Source organism: Balearica regulorum, chromosome 10 (genome assembly GCF_011004875.1).
Source record: "Balearica regulorum gibbericeps isolate bBalReg1 chromosome 10, bBalReg1.pri, whole genome shotgun sequence".
NCBI lineage: Eukaryota > Metazoa > Chordata > Aves > Gruiformes > Gruidae > Balearica > Balearica regulorum.
This window is the reverse complement of record NC_046193.1, coordinates 23,815,175-23,828,658: the sequence shown is the minus strand read 5'-3', so window position 1 is coordinate 23,828,658 and position 13,484 is coordinate 23,815,175. Positions and strand designations below refer to the sequence as shown.

At 54.9% G+C, this 13,484-nt stretch overlaps 1 long non-coding RNA gene across 1 annotated transcript; it reads left to right on the top strand.

The window, feature by feature from the left end:
• Positions 1–9,972: 9,972 nt before the first annotated feature.
• LOC142603194 (uncharacterized) lies at positions 9,973–12,740 on the top strand. Its single transcript, XR_012837080.1, has 3 exons — positions 9,973–10,044; positions 10,905–11,027; positions 11,833–12,740. It is a non-coding gene; the product is annotated as an uncharacterized LOC142603194 (long non-coding RNA).
• The last annotated feature ends 744 nt before the right edge of the window (positions 12,741–13,484 follow it).

Here is a 13,484-nt window from a genome sequence, read left to right as displayed (position 1 = left end):
TTGGACTGATGTAGAACCAAATTTGGCTACATCGTTTCCTCCGAAAGGTGACCTTTCCCTGCATCTGTTAGAAAATGCCTGGGATTTTTTGTGCCTGCTAGAATATAGCTCAGAAAAAGGAAACCCTGTAACCCAGCCTCCTTCCAAACCAGTTTAAAACGTGCATTTAAGGAAAAGGGAAAAAAAAAAAAATGCCTGAAGTATTTCTTAAAGTTTGACCCTTTGGGTAATGCCCTGGAAGGTTTGGAGCCTGAATGCTAGCCACAATACCAGACCGTGGAGGCAGAAACACCCTTAAACATCCCCGCGCTCAGGCATGTGCCCCAGCACCGCTGGCAGCCGCCTGCTGCCTTTGGCTGCCGGCAGAGACCGTCAGCGCCGGGGCTGCGCCAGGAGGGCGGCTGCGTTTGGCGGCTGCGTTTGCCGCCCTGTCTCGCCCGTGCACATCGCTCTGCAAGGCGTCACGCCCGTGCCCTGCGGTGAGCGGCGAGCAGCCCTGCTCCTCGCGTGGAAACGCCGAGTCTCCTCCGGCTCTGGGGACCCCCCCGATGCCAGCAGCTTCTCTGACACGTCTGGGAGCATCCTTTATCATTTCCAGCCTCTGGCACAGCACCTGTGACACCGAGCGACGTCTCAACTACACACCCGCAGACGCTGAATAAACCTTGTTTGAAAAGTGTTTGCAATTCTGCATTTAAACCCAAATGCACAGACAGGAGCTCTCTGATGTGTTTGGTACATGAGCAATTGCTTGGTGAGTCTGAGAGGGCAAGTGCTGCCCAAATACGACGTTGTGCCGCAATCAGCTGCACGGGCATCAGGTTTTCTACCAACCTTGTAATTTCTCTCAGAAAAGTACAGATTTATGCAGTGGGATGGATGAGCAGAAAGCTGCCATCTTTTTAGGGAGAAGATCAAAGTGTAAGAGTTGTGGTTGATTTATCCCCAAAGGAATGTATTTGTTTTCCTCCATTACTTGTTCTGTCTGTTCCTCTCTGCATGTGTCGCATGGGGAATGGGGCTCCTGCTGCTGAAGCGATCAGCTCTTGGGTGCTGGCTTAATTCATTAAATCATTGCAGTGATACGTTTAGGTGAATATTTGGATACCTGCTCATCTCTGCTGCCATTGGGTTTGAAATGTTTTACTGTTCGTTTCCCTTTATCCCCCATCAAACAGGCTTTACGCAAAGCACAATGTTGCCCGATGCCGTTGGGTCCGTAGCTCAGCCGAGGTCTGGGTATAGCGAAACGCTTTGCTAACGAGCACATCGTGTCCAGCCAGGAGCTCCTGGAACTTCCTCGCCTGTTGTGCGAGGTCTCCATCGACAGCTCCTCCGGTTCAGGACGGGTCTGTCTTACTACCAGTTTGCCTGGCCTATTCAGACAGAGAATTACAGCTTGAGTTGATCCTGCAGCTCAAAGACCGTACCAGGGGTCACTGCCGCTCCCTTTCCAGAGCATTTGCACAGCCGTAAGTCGCTGCAGGCGCGTGCGTGTGTGTGCGTGTGCAGGGACCCTGCCCATGGACAGGCTGCTGTAACTCGTCCAGCCAGGCTTACTTGATTGTTTGACTGCAAATGCTTCAAATGACTTTGAAATCTTTCTTTTTAGGGTGTCTCTTGATATAAGATTTAGATTTGAGTCTTCCTGGAAAAATCTCCGCATCCTTCATCGTGCCACCGTTTTATCGCTGGCAATTTTAAAAGTTGAAATTTGCACGAAATAGTAGTGTGTCAGTAGCAACACTGCTAACAAGAAAAATTCTTCGCATAAAATTGTGTGAAGGTAGATACATGAGAAAAGCTAAACTACAAACCAAAAAACATCAGGAAGTTTTTAACTGAAATTAAATTTTCAGACTGTAGGAAGAAAGTGATAGTCAAGATTAGCCACGGATAAAAGCACAGCCCGCTTGCTTTACTATAAAGATAAATAACTGAAGCCACCATTGCTACGTAACACTATTTACAGGCACATACGAGCACGCACACCCAGACAGGCCCCGAGGAATCTTCTCTTTCAAGTCAGAGTGTGAGATTAAATGAGCTCCTAATTGACAATTGGTTTCTTAATTTTACCTTAGGATTTCCCCTCGCTGCCAACTGTGTGTGCACATGTGCTGGCTTCGGGTGAGCAGCTGGGTAACGCTCTCCGCTTCTCAGGAATTATAAATCACTTGTACGGTTCTGCGCTAAGCCCGAGGCAGCATTTCAGGATTCAGCCTGGGTTGTAGGACCGAACCGGAGTTTTGCGTTCAGGCACACGGAGCTCGGGATGGCGCCCGCGGCCTCGTGTCCTGCCAAGTGTCTGCGTAGCTGTTGCGTCGTACAGGGGAGCGCTGGCTGCCCGTCTGCAGGCTGCTGGAGGAAAGCCTCTGCCAGCGAATGAGCCGTTTGGAAACGTGCTGTAAATCGCTATTTTGATATTTGCAGCCAGTTGGAGACCGCTTCTAAAAGGCAAATAGGCAGGCTGTGCATCTAAACAACCCGTTGCCATTTTCACCAAATCTCGAGTACGGCTCCTCCCCAGCATCCACTCTGCCCCGTCGCTTGTTTAAAGGACGAGGTTTGATAGCAGTCTGAAGATGGGTAACTGCAGGGCAGGTTTATTTGAGTAAACATCGACACTTCCTGTCACGATGTTATGCAGCTGAAGTGCACCAGAAGCAGGGCATGGCAAAGCTTCTCCTCCCCGGGTAACCCCGTACGTGTGCAAGCACAGACCGACATCTGGGGCCGTTTGCTCGCAGGGAGTCGCGTTGTTGGCAACGTCGTTTCTAACCGCCTCCTGCTCCGGCACTGCCGAGGAGGTGTGGGAACGAGTCATCCTGGGGTGACCTGGCAGGTTGCACCCAGGGGTGAGTGTGCCCAGCGTCTCCCTGCCTGCGGGGGTGGCTGTGCACAGCGGCTGCGGCAGCTCGGTCCTGTCCAAAGCGCCCCGGGACCACCCAGCTGCCCCGTCCGCGGTCCCGTCCGCTCTCACACGGCAAGGCAACCCGCGGTATCTCCGCTGCAGTCACAGGTGCTTGGGAAGTCATTGCACAATGTTCAGAAATAAAATAAAATATTTCACTTTCCTAGGAGGTTTGTTCGCTGGCACGGGCTGCGTGGGAAGCCCTTCTTCCTACACTAACGGAGAGCGCTGCAGTCATAAAGCAACTTCATTACCAATAACATTTCCCCCAGACGGCGCAGCACTGCCTGGCCACCCTCCTCCCTGACTGCTGGAATCCCTGCTAGCGCGGTAAAGCTTTACAAAGGCCTTTTAAAATATTTTTCAAATAATTGCATTGTTAAATACTTAATACATCTCCTGATTACGGCTGAGCAAATAATTCACTTGAGACCATTTCACTGTGATATTGAAATGTGAGCTCTGCTTCTGTGCTCCACGAGAGGCACTTCTGCCTGTAAATACTATCTACAGTGAATTTATAATTTATCTGCTGGAAATGTTTGTTTGCTCGCTCTGACTGGTATCAGCTGTTCTCCCTCTTGTGCTCTCCAGAAATAAGAGTGAAAGACCCTGATTGCAGCTGAAGGGATTTCAGAGGAGCCTGAAATGTGGGAGGGATGCTGCAGAACGACCCGCGGGATCTTCCAGCTCCTCTGCCACAGGTGAGCGTCGCTGGTGGAGCAGCAGGTACGGGTACTGAGGCTTCCCCTGCCCACCCGCAGCAGCGTCTGCTCAGCAGGAGGGGGAAAACACGGGGGGGGGGGCCAAAATACATGCCAACGCTTCCAAGGATCTGCATTTTAGAGGGTGTTGAGCGGTGATAATTACTGCTTTTACATGTCAGACATCCTCCCAGGCATCAGAATAGCTGCATTGGGCTTTTGCTGCCACAGACAGTGCAACTTGTAATACAAATTACTGAAAATTACAGAAAAAAAGGCCAATTTACAGTAGCTGGGCATGGATCAGAGTTGAAACCATAGCAGGTTGTTTTTACCACAAATAATTTAAACCCTTCAAAGCTGCCAGGGCCTTGGGTGTCATCCTGGTGGGCGCTGCTGTCGGGGCACCCGGGTGTTGCAAGACCAAACGGAGCAGGAGCGGCTGGTCCCAGCCCTCTCATTCTGCACTCGGGTAAGGGGCACTCGGAGCGTGTGGCTCTGGGGACGCCGTCTGCTAGCGGAGGTCATTGTCCGCTTCCCCAACCTGCACCTGCACTGCTGGCTCCTGCCAAAATCCGGTGCTTTGGTGCTCGTGCGGAAGCCGGGGGGATGCTGTCGCACTGCAGTAGTAACAGAGAATGTGGAGTTGGGGCAAACCCCCGGTCCATTTTCTGCACTCTCTGGGCCCCTGGGTGACATCACACGACGGGAAGGAAACTGGTCTGAGCAGTGGGTATGTCGTCACCTCTGGGGTCAAAGTTATGAACGCGTACAGGTTATTTTCTCACCCGTATGGCAAACATCAGTGCTGTAACATTGCATAGATTTGATTTTTCCCCCAGCCAACTGGGTACGATCTGTTTTTCACACCCTGTCTGGTCCCCGTAAGAGAGCGAACGCACCAGGAATCTGGTGCGCGACGAGACCGGGCGCTCAGGAGGGCGCAGGAGCTGCCGGGGGTCCGGCCCTGGGCTGTGCCCACCAGCAACGCGAGAGGCGAGCCCAGCCCTGGCCGGGTGGCTAGCTGGACCCGGGCACGACACAAAGAGGGGACTGACAACGTTGGGGTTCATCACCGCCTTCTTTGGGAAGCTCCTTTGAACTGTCTGGATGCTGGTCCAAGAAGTCTGTTTTCTCTTGGACTACATAAAGCACATTCTCGCCAGTCCCCTTTTCACCAGCCTCTTCAGAAGAACCCATCCTCGCTCTGGTACCCAGCACGCTGCTGAGGAAATGACTCACAGGGTTATTGCTCTGAAAATCCCTCTGAGCCCCCTCCCTCGCCACGCCTGTCCCCTCCAGCAAGTGTGTGATATACGTTGTCCCCACGCAGTGCTCGGTGGCTTGTCTTCTCCTGGCCACCATCCCTGAAATGGTACCAGAACGGCCAGTCAAAACACCGCAGGAGAGTCAGCAGCACGAGCGTGAGAGTGCTGCTGTTAGGTTATGGTTCGAAGTAACCGAGTTGGCTGTTTTGCTTCCCCTGGGTGAAGGGAACTTCCACAGAGGGAGCGGCGACCCCCTGGAGCCCCTCGGAGAGCAGAGCTGGGACAACGGTCCGACAGACAAACTGCTCCCAGCGCCTCTGCGGGGAGGTCTGTCCCCACGAGGACAGCGGGAACTGGAGCAGAAGGGCGGCCGGCAGCGGGGGACAGGCCAGACACCAACCACGAAACCAAGGCGCGCCCCGCCAACGCCCGCGGCCGCAGCGAAGGGTTCGGTGGGAGCAGCGAGGCAACGCCTGCGGTGGGTGCTGGGGAGCTGAGGGGCTGCTCCCGGGGAGCTGCGGTCCCTACGCCTGCCGCTTGCAGAGCTCCGGCAATTGTCACCAGGATTTCAGCAATAGCATCGCCCTGCGCAGGGTTGGGATATATTTGTTTGTTGCTTTTATTTTTCTAGTGCTGCTGGAAGAAATGCCGAGCTGCTTTATTTGGTGCCATTCATCGCAGCAGCTGAATGAAGGGTGTTTATTTCAGCAGAGCTCTGAATGACTGGAAAGGAAATGACTGGCAAGTAATTATAAATAGCTGTAAAGATAAAGACATTTCATAGATTCATTCACTGCTGAGACATGAGAGTTTTTCTTGTGAAAATGTCATCTTGTCCCTCAGAAAGGTTCCTTAAAATCCTCGCTCCTGTTGGAGAGAGTCCAGAGGAGGCCACGGAGATGATCCGAGGGCTGGAGCACCTCTGCTATGGAGACAGGCTGAGAGAGTTGGGGTTGTCCAGCCTGGAGAAGAGAAGGCTGCGGGGAGACCTTAGAGCCCCTTCCAGCCCCTGCAGGGGCTCCAGGAAAGCTGGAGAGGGGCTGGTGCCAAGGGCAGGGAGTGACAGGCCAAGGGGAATGGCCTGAAGCTGCAGGAGGGGAGATGGAGATGGGATGTGAGGCAGAAATCCTTCCCTGGGAGGGTGCTGAGGCCCTGGCAGAGGGTGCCCAGAGAAGCTGTGGCTGCCCCTGGCTCCCTGGCAGCGTTCAAGGCCAGGCTGGATGGGGCTTTGGGCAACCTGGGCTAGTGGAGGGTGTCCCTGCCCATGGCAGGGGTGGCACTGGATGGGCTGGGAGGTCCCTGCCCACCCAAACCCGGCTGGGGTTCTATGAAAACCCCTCGTCAGTCAGAAACCCGCGTGGTGCCCAGGTTTCCTCATGATGAACCCTGGTGAGGCACATGGTGTTACAGAGGTTCAAGAGGATCTGAGAGCATCACCACTGCTGCGGCTTCACAGCGGTTCACTGCAGCCTTGGCCCTATTTTGACTTCGGTGGGAGCCCAAGGCCAAGCTGTCGCTGGCAGGAGGAGCCGGGTCCTGGGTGTCTGTGGGGACGGCTACCACAAAGGAAATAATTTATTAGCAAACGAGCTCGTAAAGAAGCCACATTGCCAAACCAGACAAGTCTTATTTTCAGCTGAGGAGCAGCCACGTGGCAGTGACTCACTAGCGCTTGGTGGTAGATACGAGCCACCGAGAGCTCGTAAAATCATCACTGAGCGGTTTAATGGCATCGCAGTGCTGCCTGCTGCATCTCTGCCTCCCGGCGCTGCTGGTGTGGCCACCCCATGCCGTGGCTGCCTGGAGCTGCCGGCAGAGCCAGGCCGCAGGCGACAGCCCGGGGCCGGTCCTGCATCGGGGAGATGCTGCAGCAGCGAGGAGCCTTTTTGTCCTTCTTGCAGTGCCCGCGGTTGTTTTTCCGTAGGGAACTGCAGCTTTTGAGGCCTGACTCCAGCCTTGCAGACCGAACCAAATCAGGCTGTTTTTATTTTGTTCAGCACTTTGTAGTGTTTGCAGCAGAGCAGCGAATGCTGCGTGCTGAGACCCTCGGCAGCCGAGCGCAGACGTGCCCGGAGCTCTGCCGAGCCGGTCCCACCCTGGCTGGTTGGGTGCCGAGGGGCCGGTGCCGCCTCGTGCTGGGTAAGGTGCCGGTGTGATCCAGCCCATCCTGCCTGAGCCACCGCGCTGACACCGCTGCTCCTGGGGGGAGAGCAGGAAATCCGTTTCTGAGTGAGAGGCGAGTGGAGCAGCGAGGAATTCATGTTCTTTCTCAGAGTGGTGGTTTCTGCCACCAAACGCCAGCCCGCGGTGGGCCGGCACAACCCACGGACTCCGCATGGGCAGTCCTTCCGCGGCACTGCGATCCCTCTGCTCAGAGCCTCCAGCTCAGTGTTCGTGATCGGAAACAGAGGATCTGCCATGGAAAAGGATTTCTTAGAAATGTTTTTTTACAAAATCTAATGTATATAAACCGAAACAAGGCTGTTTTGAATGGCTTTTGCGGGCTTAAATGAAGTTTTAGCATACCAGTGAAATCAGAAAAATATGTCTGAACATATTTATAGATCCAGCATACCTCTGGGGTGATCTTTGGGTCTATGAAACACTAATTGTTAGTGAGAAATATTATCTTATTCAAAAGGGAGACTGCCACATTATGTTTAGCTTAAGATTTTAACTGACTAAAATTCATAAACATCAAGATGCCTTGCTTTTAATCCATACGCTTCCAAAATAAATACTTGAGCAACAGGATTTCTGGTTGAAAACCTTTGAATGTGGGAACCGTTTTTTCCTCAACCCTTGTGCACAATCTGACCACTCAGAGTGTGAAGTAGAAAGTAAGTTTGATTACTAAAATTCTTTGGCATCCAATGATCTGTCTTTCTTACCTACGATAAGTCACCCTGGCTGTGTGCTTGGCAAGAAGCTGTTTTTTCAATGCTGGTGGTTCTCCGTCATTGCTAGTTGCGTGCACTGTTGTGGAACATTCTTTGCTCAGAGGTTACTAAACCCCGTTGTATTAAATCAAGAATATGATGTGGTGACTGGCAAAACACACCCATAAACCAGGTTTCCAAGAGAGGGACACCGACATTATTTTTAAGACTAGACGGTGCTAAGTAATCTGAATGCTCAAAATCCCACAAAATGTCCTCACAATTTGGATAATATTTTTTACATCCACATCTGACATTTCATTTAGCGTTTTCCCTTTCACCATTCAACTTCTTCCCCTTCGCGTTGCCCAGACAGGCTGCTGGTTGGTTGGTGAGGGCACAGCTGGTATCACGCTGCTCAGGTCAGGCTGCCGAGGGGGACAGAAGTGCTGCAGAGCCACCCGCTGCGGCCGCGTGATGAGAAGGATGGGTCCGGCTCCTCCTGAGACATCTGGAGCATCTTCCCGTGCCTTCCCAGACTGGATATGGCGACGGTGGCTGGAAATGTTGCGATGAGCACGGGAAGCGGGGATGTCAGCAATGATGGTCATCGTCATTATCGTGAGATGATCTGAGTCACTTCACTGCCGCACTCCGGCCAGGTTCTGTCGCTGCAGGAGTGAGTCCGGGCAGTGCGGGGGCACGTGGCGGGCACTCGTGCTGCGCTGCTTTCACCCGGAATTGTGCGGAGCCGGGCCGTGCTGGCGGCAGAGCCCGATGGTGAGGAGAGCAGGACGTGCCGGGGTGGATGTGGCAGACAGCGTCCAGTCTGGGGGAAGGCAGCTGCCCAGGCTGGAATTTGGCAAGGACAGCCGGGGTCACATCCGCAAGCGGGGCCGTGGGAACCGCAGAGGTGGCCACAGCAGGTCAGGACCTCGTCTTTGTGTCCTCTCCGAAAGTAGGGGGAGCGGAGAAAATTAGAGGCAGCAGTAGGGTGTGCGATGTGCACAACTGCCTGCTTTCAAGAACAAGAGCAAGTGTCTTGTGAGACAAAAGAGATGAGAGCAAATGTGCAAGTGAAATGAATGAAAGGGAGCAAGAGAAGGGGATGAAAGCCCAAATAAATGGGTTTTAAAAGAATATTGAAAAGGATGAAAATAGGGGTGAGATGGCTGAAAGGCGCACAACAAACGTATCTGATGGCCCTTACGAGGCAGGGACGGAGGTGGTTTCCCTGCGCATGGCAAGAGGTTTCCTTTGTCCTTCTCTTGGCCGCTGGAGGAGGGGGCAGCGCCCAGAGCCACCTTTCCCTCTCCATGCCCTCTGCTGTCACTGCGCCTCACGGAAGCTCCAGAAAATCTGGTTTTCGGCCGCACTCCTTGCCCCGCATCAGGTCTCAGTTGGAATAACAAACAGCGTTTAATTTGAGCACACAGAGCAGAGGCTCGCTAGGCCTGTGGTTTGCTATTCTGGGCAGGGCTTGGTATTTTGGCTCCAAAGAGACAAACCGGAGGATTACCGTGGGAAGCGGCTTGTAAAACTGAGGAAGTGTTTTCTGTCTCAGGCCGCATGGCTGCACCTTGAGGACCTGCCATGGCAGGGCTGCGGGGCTCTCGGGGAGCGCGCCATGGCTTCCCAGGGGCTCTGCGGCAAGAGGCCCGGCCCTGCTGCAGTGACCAGAGGTGCCGTCGGGGTCGGGCAGCTGCCGGCACACGGCCACAGCCAGGGATGCTGCTCCCACCGCGCTCCCAGGGTGCTGCTGCACCACGCAGCAGGCGCAGGAGGGCTGCAGGCACCGCCGTACCCCCTCGCCAAGGTGACTCTGGTTTCAAAATGAAACACGAAGGCATGTTTCTAGGTGGTTTGCAATGAGCTGAGGGCTGGTGGGAGGTCAGGCCCGCTGGAGAGGCTGAGATGTGGTCCTTCTCAGGTGTCTCCAGCCCCGGTGTGTTTTCCCGGAGCCGCAGTGCTGCTCTGTCCCAGGAGCGTGCGGGCTGAGCCCCGGCACCCACCCAGGGAGGGCGATGGGAGCCGGCGCAGGGACCCTGGTCGGGCTGACAGCGGGAGGTGATGCTGCGGGATGCATCCCATCCTGCCGGGGGTCCTGAGAGGCAGGGGACGAAACGGGGGGGTGGGGGTGTGTGGGCCGGAAAGGTTGTGGCAGTTCTGACTTGCAAGGGACTGATAGTATTTCTTCTCTTCTGCTAAGGCCCCTTGGCCATTACCAATTTTCAGCATGCTGTTGATTTCCAGTGAGGACATCATCCCTGCCTCTCCAGGTATAATCAAAATCAATTTAACTACCCCTTTGTGTTCTCTGGGAAAAGCCTTTCTTTTTAAATCCCTTGCTGGAGTAGCCCTGCAGACAACGATTTATTTGTACCTCACATTGGATCTTGGCTCACAAATGCAGATGATTTAGCTAACGCACAGTTTCTGCATGGTGCTAATCTCACTAAACGCAGAAGTCTCACCGCAGTGTGTTTGATCTGAGCTGCAGCTACCGAAAGTAAACCCATCTGCATTCTAGGAGTGTCCCCCAGAAGAGCAAATTATTTCTCTGTGGTATGTTGCGTAGGCGACTCATAGATATTGGCTGCGCTTTGAACAAAATTTTGCATTTCCATCCCAACTTATAAACTCCCCGATCTCCAGTCTGGAAGCTGCTGCATCAAAGCACCTGTGTGCCACAGCGGCAGCCCTGCCATCAGGCCAGGCTTCGCAGACCAGGCCAGGAGCCATTTCTGATTTTCTCCGCGGGTACGGCTGCTTCCCTTCAGGGTTTGCCGTGTGCCCTGGAGGTTCCAGGCCGGGAGCCCCTGCAGCGCCTGTGCCGGCCCGGCCGCTCTGCTGGCGCCTGCGACAGCTCGTGGCTCCGGCTGCGGCGGCTTCGGGCCCCGCGGTTCCAGCTGACATTGCCAGGCTTTGCCGTCGGGGAAGGTGCGGTGGGTGGCCCAGGAGAAGGCGCAGCCTCGGCGGGTGGGATGCTCCCACCTGGCTTCCTCGGCTTCTGGCCGCCGGCCGCTCCCAGGGTGGCGGATGGGACCCCGGGGAGGTGGGAAACCCCGGCTCTGCCTGCCCCGACCCCGCAGCCAGCGCTGGTCAGGCTGGTTCCTCCCCTCTCCTCCTTTTTCCTTAGGTGAGGAACGGAGCATGGCTGTCCGGCTCTTCTGCAAGCTGAAGGAGGTGGTGGCATGTTTGAAGTGGCCAGGGCTGTCTTTGGTGCCCCAAAACCGCATCCCACGACTGGGAGGCCCAAAAGGTGAGCTGGACTCCGTACGGGTGGTTAGCTGCTTGCAGCCTCCGTTCACGTTCCCGGTAAATGCGGACGGAAAGCTTGGCAGGCCAGATCGGGCCCCTCGAACTTCTGCAGCTGGCGCGTGTCTTGTTAGAAGCCTGAGGGCGCAGGTTGGTGAAGCAGCCCAGCACGCTGTGTGCCGGACCAGCAGCGCTCCAGGGCACTGCTCGGCGCGGGGGGCTGTGCCTCCCACCCCCCCATCCAACGGTGCGGGACGCTCACCTGCTCTGCTCAGCCCTCCGACGGCAGCTCGGAAACAGGGCTCGGCACGGTTTTGTCAGTTGCGGGTGCTGGTTATTGTTATCGCCCTGTTATGCTGAGGCAGGTGTTATATCCACGTTTAAACTTGCCCTGACTCTCTGTGCCCCATGTTTAATTTTTATGCCCACACACGCAGCCTTCTCTAGCGAGGACTTTGCGCAGAAGAGCTGGTCAGCCGGCCTTCTCCAGAAGCAGAATCCCCACGTGGGAGGTTTCAGCTCTGCCCCCCAGGTCCCCGAGTACTGGGGGGGTCAGCAGGGAGGGGGAAATCAGCTCTGCCGTCAGCTGTCATTCCTGCCTTGCAGCCACCCGGCCCTGAACTGCTTTGGGCTTTAAAACAATTCAGCAGACGTTAACATAAATAACTCTTTGTGCTTCCTGCTGTAGTCTTGACTCAAAGCAGAGATCCCAGGAACACGAGTGCATCTCATGTGCCTCAGTCAGTGCCAGCATCAGGCAATTAAACAAGCCTGCAAATGGAGATGCAAATCAGATGCATTTGTTTCAGGATGAGATGACGGGCCTGGATAGTTACGGCAGCTCATTGGAAGTTTGATGGTGTGCTGGTGAGCCGCAGCGTTAGGATGACATCCGGCCGGCTGGGCCATCCCCGGGACGTGCACGCACCCGCTGCCAACCACCGGTGCTACCGGGTAAAGTGGGTCCCAGCAGGCAAAGCTCGGAGCAAGCCCCACGGGGAGGAGCAAGCGGCTCTGCCTTGCTCTGCCAGTAACTGCTGCCCCGGAAAGACGAGTTTCCTCCTCGGGAGTTTTTCCACTCTGCAGGAGCATCTAGCAAAACCTGGACCTGCAGGCTTCAGATGCTGGTATGGCAGTCGTGATCCTTTCACGCAAATTCAGATGTTACTGACTCCCCGCCGTGCATCATTGGGTGAACTGTTAAACCTTTTGTGTTAGAGGAGCAGTAATACTGCAAAGAGCTTTCTCCGAGCAATGGCAAGTCAGGTCGCTGCTGGGTGGTGACTCGGAAAGATATTTGTATGCAGCGATGAAGCAGCTCATCATTCTGTAACGTCTTTGATCAGTGAACTGGTGTGGCTGCAGATAATTACATTGCCATTGAAAATAAGCTAAAGAGCCATGCTACCACAATAATTTGAGCGTTAAGATAATGAAGCAATTACTTGGTGTAACAGAAGAGAGGCAGAGCAGCTATGACACATTAAATACAGACATAAATCAAACTGGTTTGCTGACAACCTGTTGAGATTCTTTTTTTATGTCACTTGTTGTTGAAGTCATCATTTAAACTCTAATGTGGGTACCTTTGCTGAAGATGAAGATTGTATTCACTTCATGTACCTGTTGTAAGCATCTGCACTGTCGTACTTAGAGATTTCTGCGTTAAGAAACCACTTTGGAAGCTTTTGCGGGCAATTGGTGCGTCACCTCCTCCCCATGCCCTGTCACCTCCTCCCGTGGGGCTCGGTCCTGCCGGAGGATGCTGCCCGTGTGGCAGGGACAGCCACGCTACGGAGCCGCGGTCCCACGCTCCTGTGCAACGACGAGCCCGACGAACAGGGACAAGCGGAACATCAGCGTGGGGCCTGCGACCGGGTTCTTCTCCCTTTCGTAATGAGTTGTGAGCCAGTGCCAAAGGCGGGTGGTTTTCACCTGTGCACGTGACGAAGCTGAGCGGGGTGTTTGGACGTGTGAAGCGGCTGTGGGGGTGCGGGTGGAGGCTGCACGGAGCAGACATCCCTGGAAATGCGGAGGCTTAGGAACAACATGTGGATCTGATGGCCCGGTGCCTCTCGTTGCCATCCGGACGGAGCGGGGTGGCGGGGCAGGACCTGAGGCCACCGGCAGGGGCTGTGGCAGCCCACGCTGCCGGGCACAGCGCCGGGGCCAGCTCCGGCCACGGGTGAGCGCTGCCGGGTATGGCCTTGGCCGTGGGTGTCTGCCGGTCCCTGGGGCGTCATAAACGACTCCTCCAGGGCTGTTTGCTGCACATCTCTCACCAGCCTGAAATTCACATAAATTGGATAACGTAAGGGAAAAAACAACAATGCCGAAGGACACGCAGTGTCCTCACCACACTGTCCTGTCCCCTCGCTCCCTTGGGCAGCTCCACTCCTTCGTCACCGAGTCAAGGGGCAACTCGGGAGCAGTCAGGGACTTGCGAACAACTGGGCTGGGG